The 13,792-nt window shown below is 36.5% G+C and overlaps 1 protein-coding gene across 2 annotated transcripts in view; it reads left to right on the forward strand.

Moving 5' to 3' along the window:
- Positions 1–13,792, forward strand: part of LOC145249647 (putative ATP-dependent RNA helicase DHX34) — a 150,681-nt gene that overhangs the window by 12,662 nt on the left and 124,227 nt on the right. The gene's annotated exons all lie outside the window — the stretch shown is intronic.

The following is a 13,792-nucleotide window of genomic DNA, read 5'->3' on the forward strand; positions in this document are numbered from 1 at the left end:
CGAGATCAGGTGGATAGTACAATTTCGAAGTAACAGAGCATAGTGAAGTGTACATCACTTGAGACATTGTGAGTTTCAGACAATCAGCATAACCAGAGGTGGTTGCAGGAATGGACCTGTCGACTGAAAAATTCACCAGGAAAGTGAAGGGTGATTCTAAAAACCATTTCTGCTGTTGCAGTGTTCAAATCTTGTTTCATCATGGATGGAAGTCTCAGAAGAACGAGCGGCAAATGTTCGCTCAAACGATGCAGTTTGGGCTGAGCAGCTAGTGCAGTTTTGAGTTGATGATGAAAGTACTCTATCGTTCCATTAGCGAGAGGGACATAGGCGGTAGTCACAATGTGGGAAATTCCAAAGGGCTGGCAAAGATCTCAGAAGGTGTGTGATGTTAACTGTCTGATGCTAATGGTGAGTACACCAAAGTTAAAGATCCAGTTCTCTGAATGTACAGACTACAACTTCTGTTGAAATGTCATGCAAAGAAATTACTGCTGGCCAATGTGTAAAATGGTCTACCATGATGAGAATGTAGAGATGACCAGCTGAAGGTGGCAGTGGTCCAAAATGTCCAGGTGAACATGGTAGAAACAAGTGTCAGGTACTGGAAAGTTGCCTGGGGTAGACTTAGTATGGGGATGTATTTTGGTAGTCTGGCAGGAAATACATGCCTGAGTCTATCGGCGTATGTCAGTGTTCATATTATACAAAAATAAATGAGCTGAGATTAACTTGACTGTTGTGCGCTTGCCAGAGTGTGAAAGTGACCAAAAATTTTCTTTTGACAAGAAGGAGGCAAGTATGTTCTTTGGTGTGCAATAGACATATCGCACCAGATCAGCTTGTCTAAAAAAGGATCGGAGAGTATTTTTCAGCAGAATAGATGATATAAAGACGACATAAACTCTGTTAAATGACGCATCTCATTCCTGTTCGGCTGCAATGTAATCCAAGTCCATAAGTTTCTTGACGCTATTGAGATCGCAAAACCAGGAAAGTGTGTTTGCCACAATATTTGTATTGTGGGTTAAATATTGAACATCGGCAGAATATTACATTACAAAGTTCGTCTGTTGAAGTTCTCTGGGTGTGTGTTTACCAGAAATGGATGATGTGAGGGAAGCAATCAGTGGTTTGTGGTCTGTAAAAATTGTGAATTGTCTCCCTTTCAACATTTAATGGAAATGTTTTGCTACTAAGTACATGGTGGGAAGTTCTCGAAAATGCTGTATTTTTGATGAGTTGTACTTAGCTTAGCAGAAAAGAAAAGCAAAGGTTGTGTTTAATCATTCACTACCTGATTGAGAACAGTTACATCAGAAGCATCTGTCGAAAGAGCTTAGCTGTCGGGTCAGGGCTGATGTAAGAAAGTTTTGTGTAGTTCACTGGACTGCTTGCACTTTCGAAAGCAAGGGTGTAAGTCCAGATTTGTTGATCCAATGTCTGAGAAAATCCTGGGAATTGACACTGAATTCACATTTCTCAACATATATTTTTTATCCATAGGATTGTAAATGTTGGAAGACTTCAGTAATGTGGGTCAAGTGTTCTTCCTGTGATGAGCTTGTGGTTAAGATGTCATCAGTGTATACAAAGACGAAGGGTAGTCCACAAAGGACTTCATCAATAAATCTTTGAAATGTCAAAAGGTAAACGAGTGAACTCAAATAGTCCAAAAGGTGTGCATATCTTAGGAATGTCCTCCTTAGTGACAGGAATTGGATTATATGCATGAATTAAGTCGATCCGGGCAAAAACTGTTGAACCGGATAAGGATGCTGAAAAATCATGTAGATGTGAAATAGAATACTTGTCTGGTATGGTTGCTGCATTGAGTGCCCGATAGTCACCGCAGAGTCTCCAGTTTTCTTCCTATTTCTTAGGTACCATGTGAAGTTGGGATGACCATGGCCTGCTGGAGAGTCATATAATGCCGAGATCCATTATATGTGGAAACTCTGAGCGGGCTAAAGCTAGCTTCTCCAGGCACAATCGTTGAGGTTTGGCATGCATGGGAACACCACAGGTTGTGATATGATGTCGCACATGGTGTTTAATGTTCTTGCTGTGGAAGAAAGGTTGGGTGAGCTCAGGGAATTTGCTCAACAGTTCAGCAAAAACTGCATGTGATAGTGTTACAGTGTGTATGCTGGGTGTGTCACATGAAAGCATACCACAGAGGACAGTAAGGGATGTCCTTGTGTCAGCTAAATGACGGTTTCTCAGGTTGATAGCTGGAAATGGGATAAAAAAATCAGGAATAGGTGTCTTAACGTCAGCAATGATGAATATTCACGGGAATCTTCGTTGAAGACCGAGGTCAAGGGTTAGAGAAAGTGTACGGTGGGGCTGCCATTCGCTGCTTGTAGAAGAGTTTACTGCTGTAATTTTACAGCATGTAGGAGGGACTACACTAACAGTGGCACCAGTATCCACGAGGAACTTCCAACGAGTAAGTTTTTCAGTACATAAAATAAGCAACACAGCTGGAGAGATGAGGTGAATTTGTTGTGCAATCCCATCAGTTTACCTATTTAAATGGCCCAGCTTCTTGAAAGTGCAAGACTGTTTGCAATTGCATGCCTTCAAAACGATAGTGGTAGTAACACCACAAAGATCGGGAAATAGATCTTTGTCGTTGTGGTGAACGTGTCATGGAAGTTGCATCTGTTGTCTGACGCTAGTAGAATGTGTATTGCTTTAATAAGGGCAGCGATGTCTGCAGATTCTGAGCTGGAATTGGTTGCAGTGGGTGTGGCTGCAGGTTGGTTTGCGACGGTGAACACAGCTGGCACATGATGATAATTATCAGCGATGCAGTTGGCAATGACTGCTAGCTGTTTGAGGTCCTTGTCTCCTATGAAAATGGACAGTGTGTGAGATAATTGTTGTGGCAATTTGTCTAACTAAAGCTGTTGTAGAATGTTATTGTTCATGGTGCGTCTGCCAAGCAAACTTTTCATCTGCCTTAAAAGCTGGGAGAGTTTTTGTCACCGAGAGTTAAGTCGTTGAAAAGCTATTTTAACGTAGCCATTTCAGATGTGCCTGTACATTCCAGTATAGCTTGTTTAAGCATATTGTATGGATCGTCTTCGAGAGGTGCTTTGAAAATATCTTCAATGTCTTCAGTGATTTCTGCAGGCAAGCACTTCCACGATCTGGAAGTACTTCTGGACTGAGGAAGTTATTTTTCTGTTGGCACTTGAAAAGATCATATATGTGGTTTCTGAGAGTTGAAAAGAGACATTTTAAATGAAGATTAGGCTCTCTACAGAGCCGGTAACAGATTGCTTCTTGGCCATGTCGATGCAGAAAAAACACCCCTACAATATCCAATTATGTTAATTGAGGTTGTCTTTTATTTATTTTTTTTTTTAAATGGGAAGAAAAATATATATATGAAACCATTTATATATATATATATATATATATATATATATTTTTTTTTTTTTTTTACATGGGGGTCACCACTTATCAAGGGCCAGAGGCCACTCAGGGATAAGGGTTATTGCGTGTACAATAATCAATGAGATAGTATTGTAGTAATCATTAGTATTGGAGATTTGATAGAGTGTCTTACTTAATGGGGGCGGTTTGTCAGGAATTTGTTTATGTTGGATTTAAAGACATCCAAGTTGTAGTCAGGTGGGAAACAGGCGAACGGAAGAGAGTTCTACAATCGTGCACTTCTGAGAAAGAAGCTCTGCTCATGGAATCTATGTTTGGATTTAGGCACAGATAAAGAGTCGGGAAAATTATTGACAGTAGTTTCAGTCAGACGGGTGTTTCTTGTGAAATATTGGCGAGGGGGACCAGAGATTGGAGCTCAGATGAGTACTTGCCATAGAAATAACAATAAAACAAAGACAGGCTCGCAACGTCTCTTCTGTGGGAGAGAGGTTGCAGGGAAGAGAAAAGGGCATCCCCCATCAAACCATGAAGTCTATTTTGTACTCTGTCAAGGCAGGATAGGCTGTTTTTAGCAGCTCCTGCCCAGATGTCGCAGCAGTACTCCATCCTTGGACGTACTTGGCTTTTATACAGATAGAAAATTGCATCAGGGGTGAGATATCTTCTGGAGCGGTGGAAGGATCCTACCATTTTTCCAGCGTCCCTGGCAACAGATTTGATGTACGTATTCCATTTCAGATCAGGAGTAAAGGTCCAACCCAGAAGCTTGTCAAAACATGGAGCCTCCCCAAGACGAGAGCCATCCATTTCAATTGATGCCAGATGTAGATCAGAGCGTTGATGATGTAAAGATAGAAGCTTGGTTTTGGATGCATTAAAAGTGACCAGCCACCTCTTCCCTCATTGTACCACACGCTCAAGATCAGAGGAGAGAGAATTAGAGAGAACTTTGTCATTTACGGCCTTTGATGTGTTGCCATAGATGGTTGTGTCATCAGCATAGATGTCAACAAATGATTTAAGTATGTGTTTTGGGAGATCATTGATGCAGATCAGGAAGAGAGTTGGGCCCAGGATGGACCCCTGGGGGACTCTAGCATTAATACTGTGGGCCTCTGATTTCTGCCCATCAACCACTACTCTTATGAACCTATCAGAGAGAAATGATTTAATGATTGAGAAAACATTTCCAGTAATACCGTAGCTGGAAATCTTGTGAAGTAGACCCTTATGCCATACCTTATTGAAGGCTTTCGATATGTCAAGAGCAATTGCCCTGGAAAGGAAACCTTTATTAAGAGATTCACTAATCCTATGTGATATAACCGTTAGCACATCTGCTGTAGATCTTACAGAGCAGAAACCATATTGCATGTCACTAAGAAGGTTGTTTCTGTTGAGGTGGTTGACTACTTCTTTATTTAATATGGATTCCAACAACTTACTCATGACACACAGGAGACTTATTGGTCTGTACTGAGAGGGAGATGACTTTTCACCTGAATTCTTAAATACAGGGCATACTGATGAGGTTTTCCAGGGTGTTGGAAAGCACTTCTCCTTAAGGTAATGCTTAAACAGTTTTGTAAGTATGGGGGTAAGTTCTGGTTGGAGCTTTTTCAGCACTATAACTGGAATGCCGTCAGGGCCAGTTGCTTTACTGGAATCAAGGTTCTTGATTAGCTTGGCGACCTCATGCACAGATATTAGTATGTTGCATAGCATGTTGTCAGTTATAGGAGGAAATACAGGGAGTTGATGGCCATTGTCGCATAGGGTAGAATTAGCTGCAAAGTTCTTGGCAAATAGTCTGGCCTTGTCTGATGCTAACGAGATGACCTCAGGTCCATTGATGATAGTTGGGATAGAACGCACGCTTCTATTCAAGATCTTGTTTGCTATTTGCCAGAACTGGTGGGAACCAAGCCGCTGCTCAGCTACTTTGGATTTAACAGACTGAGCATATAGCTCTCTTGCATTTTTTATTACTCTTTTACAGTGGTTGCTGGTAGTCCTGAAAGCATCTTTAGTCTCAGTACATCTATTACGTTGGTAGCTATGGAAAAAGTGATTTCTGTGCGCGATGGTAGCAGCACATTCAGGGGAGAACCATGGCTGGCTGTTAGGTTTTTGTTGGAATTTTTTGGATGGTATGAATCGGTCTATGCCTACAATTAACCATTCGGTCAGGTCTGATACTATAGAGGACACATCCTTTTTAAACATGGAATGCAGAGGTAGGTTAGATATGAATGTACGGAAGCTATCCCAGTCAGCCATAAAGTATAGATATACAGTATGGTGGAGAGGTACGTCTGAAAACTTATTACATTTCATTTTTATCTTAACTGCTACAACAGAGTGGTCAGAGGATCTCAGAGGAGATAGAACGGAACATGAACACAGCTCAGGGGAAATTGTGAGGAAAAGGTCTAGAAGGCTTGCATATTGATCGGTAGTATCGGGCACACGGGTGGGTTCGTGAACAATCTGAGTGAGGTCATAGGCAATGGCAAAATCATGACAAAACCTCCCCTCGTCATCGGTTTTATTTGAGTGGGTCAGCCATTCCACATTATGGATATTGAAGTCACCGCAAATGTGAATGTTAGCCGAAGGACGAGCAGACAGGATGTGGTCAATTTTCTCAGATATGCTCTTAAAGATAGTAACCCCACTGTTGTGTGGGGCGATAGAGGGCAAATATAAATGCAGTGGTGTAAGCTAGTGCAGCCCGGAAGCACATATAAGGTAAATTAGGGTCTTCTCTGGAGATATCCCTACCACATGGAAAGCAATCTTTGATATAGGCACATATTCCATGCCCATGGCGATCTTGGGGTCAGATTTAGATGTTAAGTTAGAGTATCCTTTAATTATGAATTTGTCTAGAGAAGTGGTTGGCCCTATGCCAGTTTCGCTTAGAAAGAATATGTCCGGTTTCGTCTCCTGTAATTGTGTTTCAACCTCTGGAAGGTTGGAACGTACACCCCTGATGTTGGAGAAGGAGACCTGGTAGTAGGGGTCTATGTTGGAGGATGGGGTTCTAGGTTTATTCGTGTTTCTTTTTTGGAGATTTGTCATGATTGTTGAGGTTTTGGGGTTTGTGAAGCAGGTTGGTAGACTTGGTTGGAGCAGGAAAGAGAGGGAAAATAAGAGAGAAAAAGACAAGAAAATTTTTTTTTTTTGTAGCACATGATAAGGTAAAGCCGTAACAATTACCCACTAGTATGGCATCGAGAGGCCCTACCAGAAACTACTGTATGGTCCAGAATCCATTCACCAAATGGCAATACAGCAGCCCCGGTACTTTGCACCTGCTGATAGGACAGCCTCCTTAGTGGTTAATCCAAGGTTCGGGTCCCTGACTATCAGGCGGGTAACGTCAGCCCAGATGAAACGTTTACCTCCAGCACCCTTACTAGTGACATTACCACAAGGATAGACATAGAAACAGAAATTTACCGACATCTCAGGCTACTCTTTACAAAGTACTACCGACCTGGAAAGCAGCTTTTTCTTCACCCTTTGTCAGAAAAATCATTCATTGGAAATGAGGACTGAAGGACAAAAAAGGAGAAGCGAGAGTTAACACATCAACATGCATTATGTACTCTCCATTGAGAAAAAAATAAAATAAAATAAAATAAAAAAGGTGAGAAGGACTTATTAATATCTACTTAGTATAAGTCCGTTGCCCCATTCCCGGCTTAGGATAGTACTTAAAGATAATCTCCCCTCCCATGTTAATGCATGGATACTTTTTGCCTTTATCTAGGTCGAGCTGGGATGTTCGACCGTTCCAGCTCCACCCCGTGATAAATATGCTATAATGGAACTTTTATCAAATTGAAAAAGTCTGGTTATTTTTAACATGTTTAAAAATTTGGTTAAGAAGTAATACCTTTAGGGTTATGTATTAACTTTAGACTAGCTAGAAGTAATGCATACTTTACAAGAAAAAAAAAAGCCACATGTTTTTGAGTTCAGATAATATGCAAATATAATTTGGGAAATGTTCAATTTCATGGGAGACTTTTTTTTTTTATATATAAAATATAGATTTTTAATTGGAAAGTGTTTTGTTGTTTTTGTTATAATTATTTTTTTTCTGCACGCACATGCCATGAAGAGAAAAAAAATGATGAGTGTTGTATGAAAACTGGCATGTAGTGAAAACATCGACATGTGTGAGGGTGTGGATGTATCCTTCGTCACAGAAAATAACAACGAAGCTTGTACATTTTTTTTTGTACTCGGTAACACAACAAGAGGACAATTATTATGTTTAATTCAATGTTTAGATGTAGGTCGGAGGATAGAGTTGAAGATTGGTGGTCATAATTTGTTTGACCTCTGCGACATCGAAAGGTCATAAATTGTTGAGATCGGGATTTGCGATCTGTAGAAGATATAAACGTGTTCGAAACTCTGTTCTCTACTGAGGTACATGCATAATGTTGAAAGTGTTCGTTGTGCGTATATGTGTGTAGAGCTGACAAAATTCTGATAAGCTCGTTGAATTTAAGAAATAATTAATTGTTCATGATAAACCATTATATTCTATTGTTCTTGACCCACGGTAATGTTTATGTAGAATCAAGTCATCTGACCTTACATTTTTTTTATTTTTTTATTACATTTTCACCCCAAACAAGGCGCATTGCCACTTTGGTGTAGGGGGCTACTCTCAGGGACAGCAACTACTGGGGCACTATGTTGGGATTTGGCCAGCACTTGAACTTCTGCATGTCAGTACAGTTAGGGAAGCAGGAACGTGGAATGGAATTCCAGAGTCTAGCGGTTCTGGGGAAGAAACTACTGGAGTAGAAAGATCTTTTACATCTAGGGATCTCTACTGTGTGGGGGTGGGATTTAGCTGCCTGTCGGGTTTGTTGAGGGTGTCTACGTCATGGGGGCACAAGTGTCTGCAGTTCGTCAGAGCATTCACCATTAAAATACTTGTAGAACAGGCAGAGGGATGCAACGTTTCGTCGATGGAACAGAGGCTGAAGCTTAGATGCCAGTTCAGGGCCTATCAGATTGGCGACTCTCTTTTGAACCTTGTCTAGGAGCGAGAGACTAGTAGCAGATGCACCAGCCCAAATGTGACAACAATACTCCATACATGGGCGAATGGTGGCCTTATAGAGGTACAGGATACTTTCAGGTGTCAGTAGTTTTCTAGCACGGTAGAGAGAGCCTACCTTTTTCGCAGCGGCCCTGGCAATGTTTTCAATATAATTGTTCCAACTCATGTTTCCTGTGAACGTTAGGCCAAGTAGTTTGAAAGATGTACTCTCAGACAGGGAGTCACTGGCCATTGCTATTGGTGGCAGAGAAGGTTTCTTGTAATTATTGAAGGAAACCAGTTTAGTCTTGGCAGCATTGAATGTGACCATCCATTTATGTCCCCATTCCACTACAGATTGGAGGTCATCCTCTAGTGTTTTTGCCATTTCTTTAGATATGTGTCCATTTGTTTTCCTGTCATGCCTGTTATAGAGTGTAGTGTCATCAGCATATATACCCATCTCAGAGGCAGTTTTGTCAGGGAGGTCATTAATAAATATTAGGAACAATAGAGGTCCAAGGATAGACCCCTGAGGCACTCCCGCATTTATATGTACGACCATCGAGGACAACCTGGATTTTTCTCTTATCTAAGAAAGATTTAATTATGTTAAGTATTCTACCAGTGATACCGTATGATTTAATTTTCCTGAGGAGACCCTCATGCCATACCCTGTCAAAAGCCTTAGATATATCTAGAGCTACCGCTCTGCCCTCCCCCGCTTTGTCCAGTGAATGGTATATATGTTCAGAGATTACAGTGAGGATGTCAGCGGTGGAACGGGCTTGTCTAAATCCATATTGTTTGTCAGTCAGAAGTTTAGCATCAGTAAGGTGCCGGACTAGAGCATGGTTAATTATGGTCTTAAATATTTTGGCAAAAAGTGGGAGGAGGCTAATGGGGCGATAATTTGATGGATCAGTTCTTTCGCCAGAATTTTTGAATATTGGTACCACAGAAGCAGTTTTTTAACAGCCCGGAAAGCAGGATTCATTAAGGCATTTGTTGGAGAGAACTGGAGCTGCTTCGGCTGAGCACTTTTTTAATAGCACAGCTGGGATGAGATCAGATCCACATGCTTTTGAAGTGTCAAGGTTTTTTATGATAGCATGTACCTGAGCAGGGGTGATTTTTAGATCGTCTAGCATGGCGTCTGTCCGCAAAGGAAAGTCAGGCAGGGGGTGGTTGGAAGGGTCCAGTATGGAGTTTGAGGCAAACCGGCTGGCAAGCATATTAGCCTTGTCGGTTGCTGAGCAAACAACCTCGTGATAGTCTGTTTGTTTGTTTATCATGCGCATCTTTTGTGGAGCGATGCAAAATTATGTGCCACTAGCTTTGTGTCGAGGCAAGAAGAGAAAGAGAGAACAGAAGACTGAGGTCAGATGTCACAGGAAATAGAAGGTCATGTCATACGTCGTGTGTGTGTGTGTGTTACATATGTGTAGCTTGCTTTGTGTGTGTGTGTGTTTGAGCTAGACACAACTGTATTTAGGAGTTATACTTTAGTTTAGGAGTCATAACTTTGTTCTATTTCAGAATGAAAAAATCATTGGAAATTCAAAAACGTTATAGCATTGTAAAGAGAGTAAGATTTTTTTACCATCATATAACTGTTAATATATTTATAAAAGATATGATGTAATTTATATTCTTTTTTGGGAAAATATGGTCATTATAATTTAAATGTGGATGTGTAACTGAAATTAAATCAGTGTATTTTTGTTATGTAATTTATATCTATTAATTATTATAGGTGGTGTTTTCTATGGTGTGAGAAAGTTAACCTGTAATTAAATTATGTTTTTTAATATGAGTTTACTTATTAATGACAATAAATTATAGAAATCTCCACATTGTTTAATTTTACTTAAATTTGCGATAAGCACTGATTCAAGAAGTCTCCGTCATAGTTTATTCAAGTTAAATTTAACTATTTTTGCTTGTTTGAAGTCAAAAGTCTGATTATGCTGAAATGAATGAGAGAAGTATGCATTAAGAGAATTGCTATTTATTATATCTCTTTTATGTTCATTAAGCCTTTTCTCTAATCTATGTTGGGTTTATGCATATGCCTGTATTGGAAATAGTTTTGTTTTGGAGATGTTTTATTGTTTTTAATGTTTGTATTATAGTTTGTGATATGGTTTGTATTATTGGAATTCCTAGATTGTTTCAAGTGTTGCAAATTATTGTATTATTGGTGTGTGTATAAGTAAAAGATGTCTGTTTATTAGAGAAATGTTTGGTGCATATGACAGGAAGTAATTCAAAACTGTTTACATAGATGTAAGTATATCTTTATCTCGACTAAAACCTGATTAGAAGCATGGATTAGATTAAAATAAATTAAACTACTAAAGCATGGAAAATTAAACATTTTTTCTTTATAGAGATAAATATATTAACAAAGAGATAAATATATTTACAAAATTCTTCCTATTTCGGCTGGCCTCATGTGTGTTCTGCTTTTTTGTATAAAAGCGAAACTAATCTGAAGCAAAGGTGTCGTTTTCGCCCTCATGGTGGGAACATCCAGAAAGCAATCAGCTTTTGATCAATGTGGGGGAAACCCCTTATATCAGACGATTGCTATTCAATTTGGACAATCTCCTTTTTATAGGGAGCTGGTCTCCCCCTCAAAACATCTTCGGTAGACAAAACCAGCCAAAGTTGGATAAACAAACCCCCCCAAAACTGCCTTGCAGTAAAAGTTAACTGCGCGATTTCTATGGCGTGATATTTGACCTCATTTTTTAATCCTTAAATAAATTCAAACATTTTTCTGCTGTTCTCCCTTGCTGGCACAGCAGTAAAATGTCAGGTTTTTTTCACACTTTGTTTTCCAACTTCGCCTCAAGGCTCCTGGTTCGATCCTACCTATCTACCCAAACTTTTTTTGTCCCCCCCACCCCCCAACACACACACCTACAAACATCTGGACAATGCCAGATACTCCCGGGAGTTATAAATAAAATAAAAAGTAAATGGAGGAGTGTCAGAATATTAGATGTTGTGTTGTAATAACAATTTTTAATAATCATAATATAATAAAGTATGATAATTAAATTCTCGAATATTGATTTAAATACTCATTTAATTAGTTGAAATAAGAAAATATTATATCATTGGTGCATTGACCCAAATAAATAAATCAAATGTGATAACAGAACAATAGATATAAAAACATTATAATCAGATATATCTATGGAATAATTTGGAACCTGAAATGGGGTAATATAAATTTTTTTTACATTAATTAGATGTTAATAATTTTATTTTGGAATCATAGGTTAAAATATATTAAACTAATAAATTAACATAGAGAATTGAGGGTGTGGAGCTTGAAATATTCTAACTGTTAGTCTAATTGCAATATTTAAACATGTTAATATTAGTTTATATTAAAATTTCAAATTATAAATAAACAAATATGGTAAATGGGAGGGTGAGAGAATATAAAATATTATAATAACAACATTAACAATCCTAAAATAATAAAAGCAAAATAAGAATTTAATCATCAAATATTATTTTAATTACTTATTTAATTAATTAAAATAATAAATTATTATATGACGAGTGTACTTTTAAACACAAATACAAGTGAAAATATTATTTATCCAAGTTAAAAAAAAAAAAAAAGTTGTACTAAACAATTTAGCTAGTTTGGGAATGATTATTTTACTTGATTGAAGAACATTTGTATATAACAATTACAGATGGAAAACAGTTAATTTTTAAAGCAAAACTTTCAAAATAATTAAATTAAAATAAATAGATAAATAATATAAATAAAATAATTTTTTTAGTAGTACATATAATAAAATTAGAATAAAATTGAACAAAATATACAAATTTATTAATGAATATATGATAGATTGAAATAAAATGTGTTGATAATAATCATAATTAAATAATACTAATACAAAAGAATAGCTTAAAAGATATCAAATACTTTGTTATTACTTTAGAATTTACAGATAAAATATAAAATAAATTAAGTATGTTATCCAATTTAAATATATTAGGATACAATTAAAAATAATAAAAATCAGGATATATTTGAATTTAATTACTTAGAGTAGATTAAATATAATTATGGAAGGATAACTAATAGACATACCAGCTGATAGTTGATTTGAATATTATAATTTAACTTAGATTATTAATAAATAAAATTAGTAAATATAGAATAATTTATATTGAAATGTTTTAAATGTTAATATTTAATTTAAATAAATATAATCAATTTATAATACAAATTAGATTAATAAATAAATAATATATAATAAAATAAAAATAAAACTAGATAAATATATTATTTATCAATATAAAAAAAAGCGTGTAAAGGTGTGATAAAGGGAAATAACTCATTTATTATCAAAGGGAATTATCGACTTTTAACTGTTTTTAAACAAATTATGATAAAATATTACAAAGGGAAATTTTATATAAAAATTAAGCAAGATTAATGTAAAATAATTAAAGAACAATAAAGAATTATAATTTATGTTATAATAAATTTAATTAAAATGTTAATAATACTGAGTTTTATATGGATTTAAAATTTAGATAAAATCAACAATTGGCATAACTGGAAATAATATATATATATATATTTTGTAATTAGTTTCGTATAAAATTAAATAAATATATAGACATATGTTATATATATTACAATTTTTAATATAAGTAAATATATATAGATTAATTATAAGTAATAAATTTATAAGATACTAAAAAGAGTATTTTTAGTAGTTTATATCAAAATTAATAAAATTTATTAGAGAAAAATAAATTTTAGTGACTTTACTTGAAAATTCAAAATAGCATAATAAAAGAAAAGCTAATTGCAACTTCTCTTCCAATTTTGGATTTTGTAATCATGCCCAAATGCATTTTGTTTTCTTTTAATGGATTGATAGTTGCTATTTATTCTGAGGAGTTAAGGGCAGAATAGATTCATTGATTTATATAATAATTAAATGAATAATTTTGCGCTATGAAACAGTTGCTGTCAAGAATTGTGAATATCAATGTAATTAAAGAACTAAATTGTAAGATGGTCAACATCATGGAATTTGGAATATAGAATTTTGTCATTTGCTTGTTATATGCTCTGTAATTAAGGATTAGTATTAAAAAAGGGTGAAATATAAGTAAAAAAAACACCATATTTCCACAGAAATATATATATACTAGCAGGGAGACCCAATATTGCCCGGAATTGAATGATGATCAACGAATGTTTCACACACCCATATTTTATTGTCATCAAAATCAGTGAAATCGGACATTTTTCAATCA

This window comes from Euprymna scolopes, chromosome 28 (assembly GCF_053919585.1).
Source record: "Euprymna scolopes isolate OS-2025 chromosome 28, ASM5391958v1, whole genome shotgun sequence".
Taxonomy (NCBI): domain Eukaryota; kingdom Metazoa; phylum Mollusca; class Cephalopoda; order Sepiida; family Sepiolidae; genus Euprymna; species Euprymna scolopes.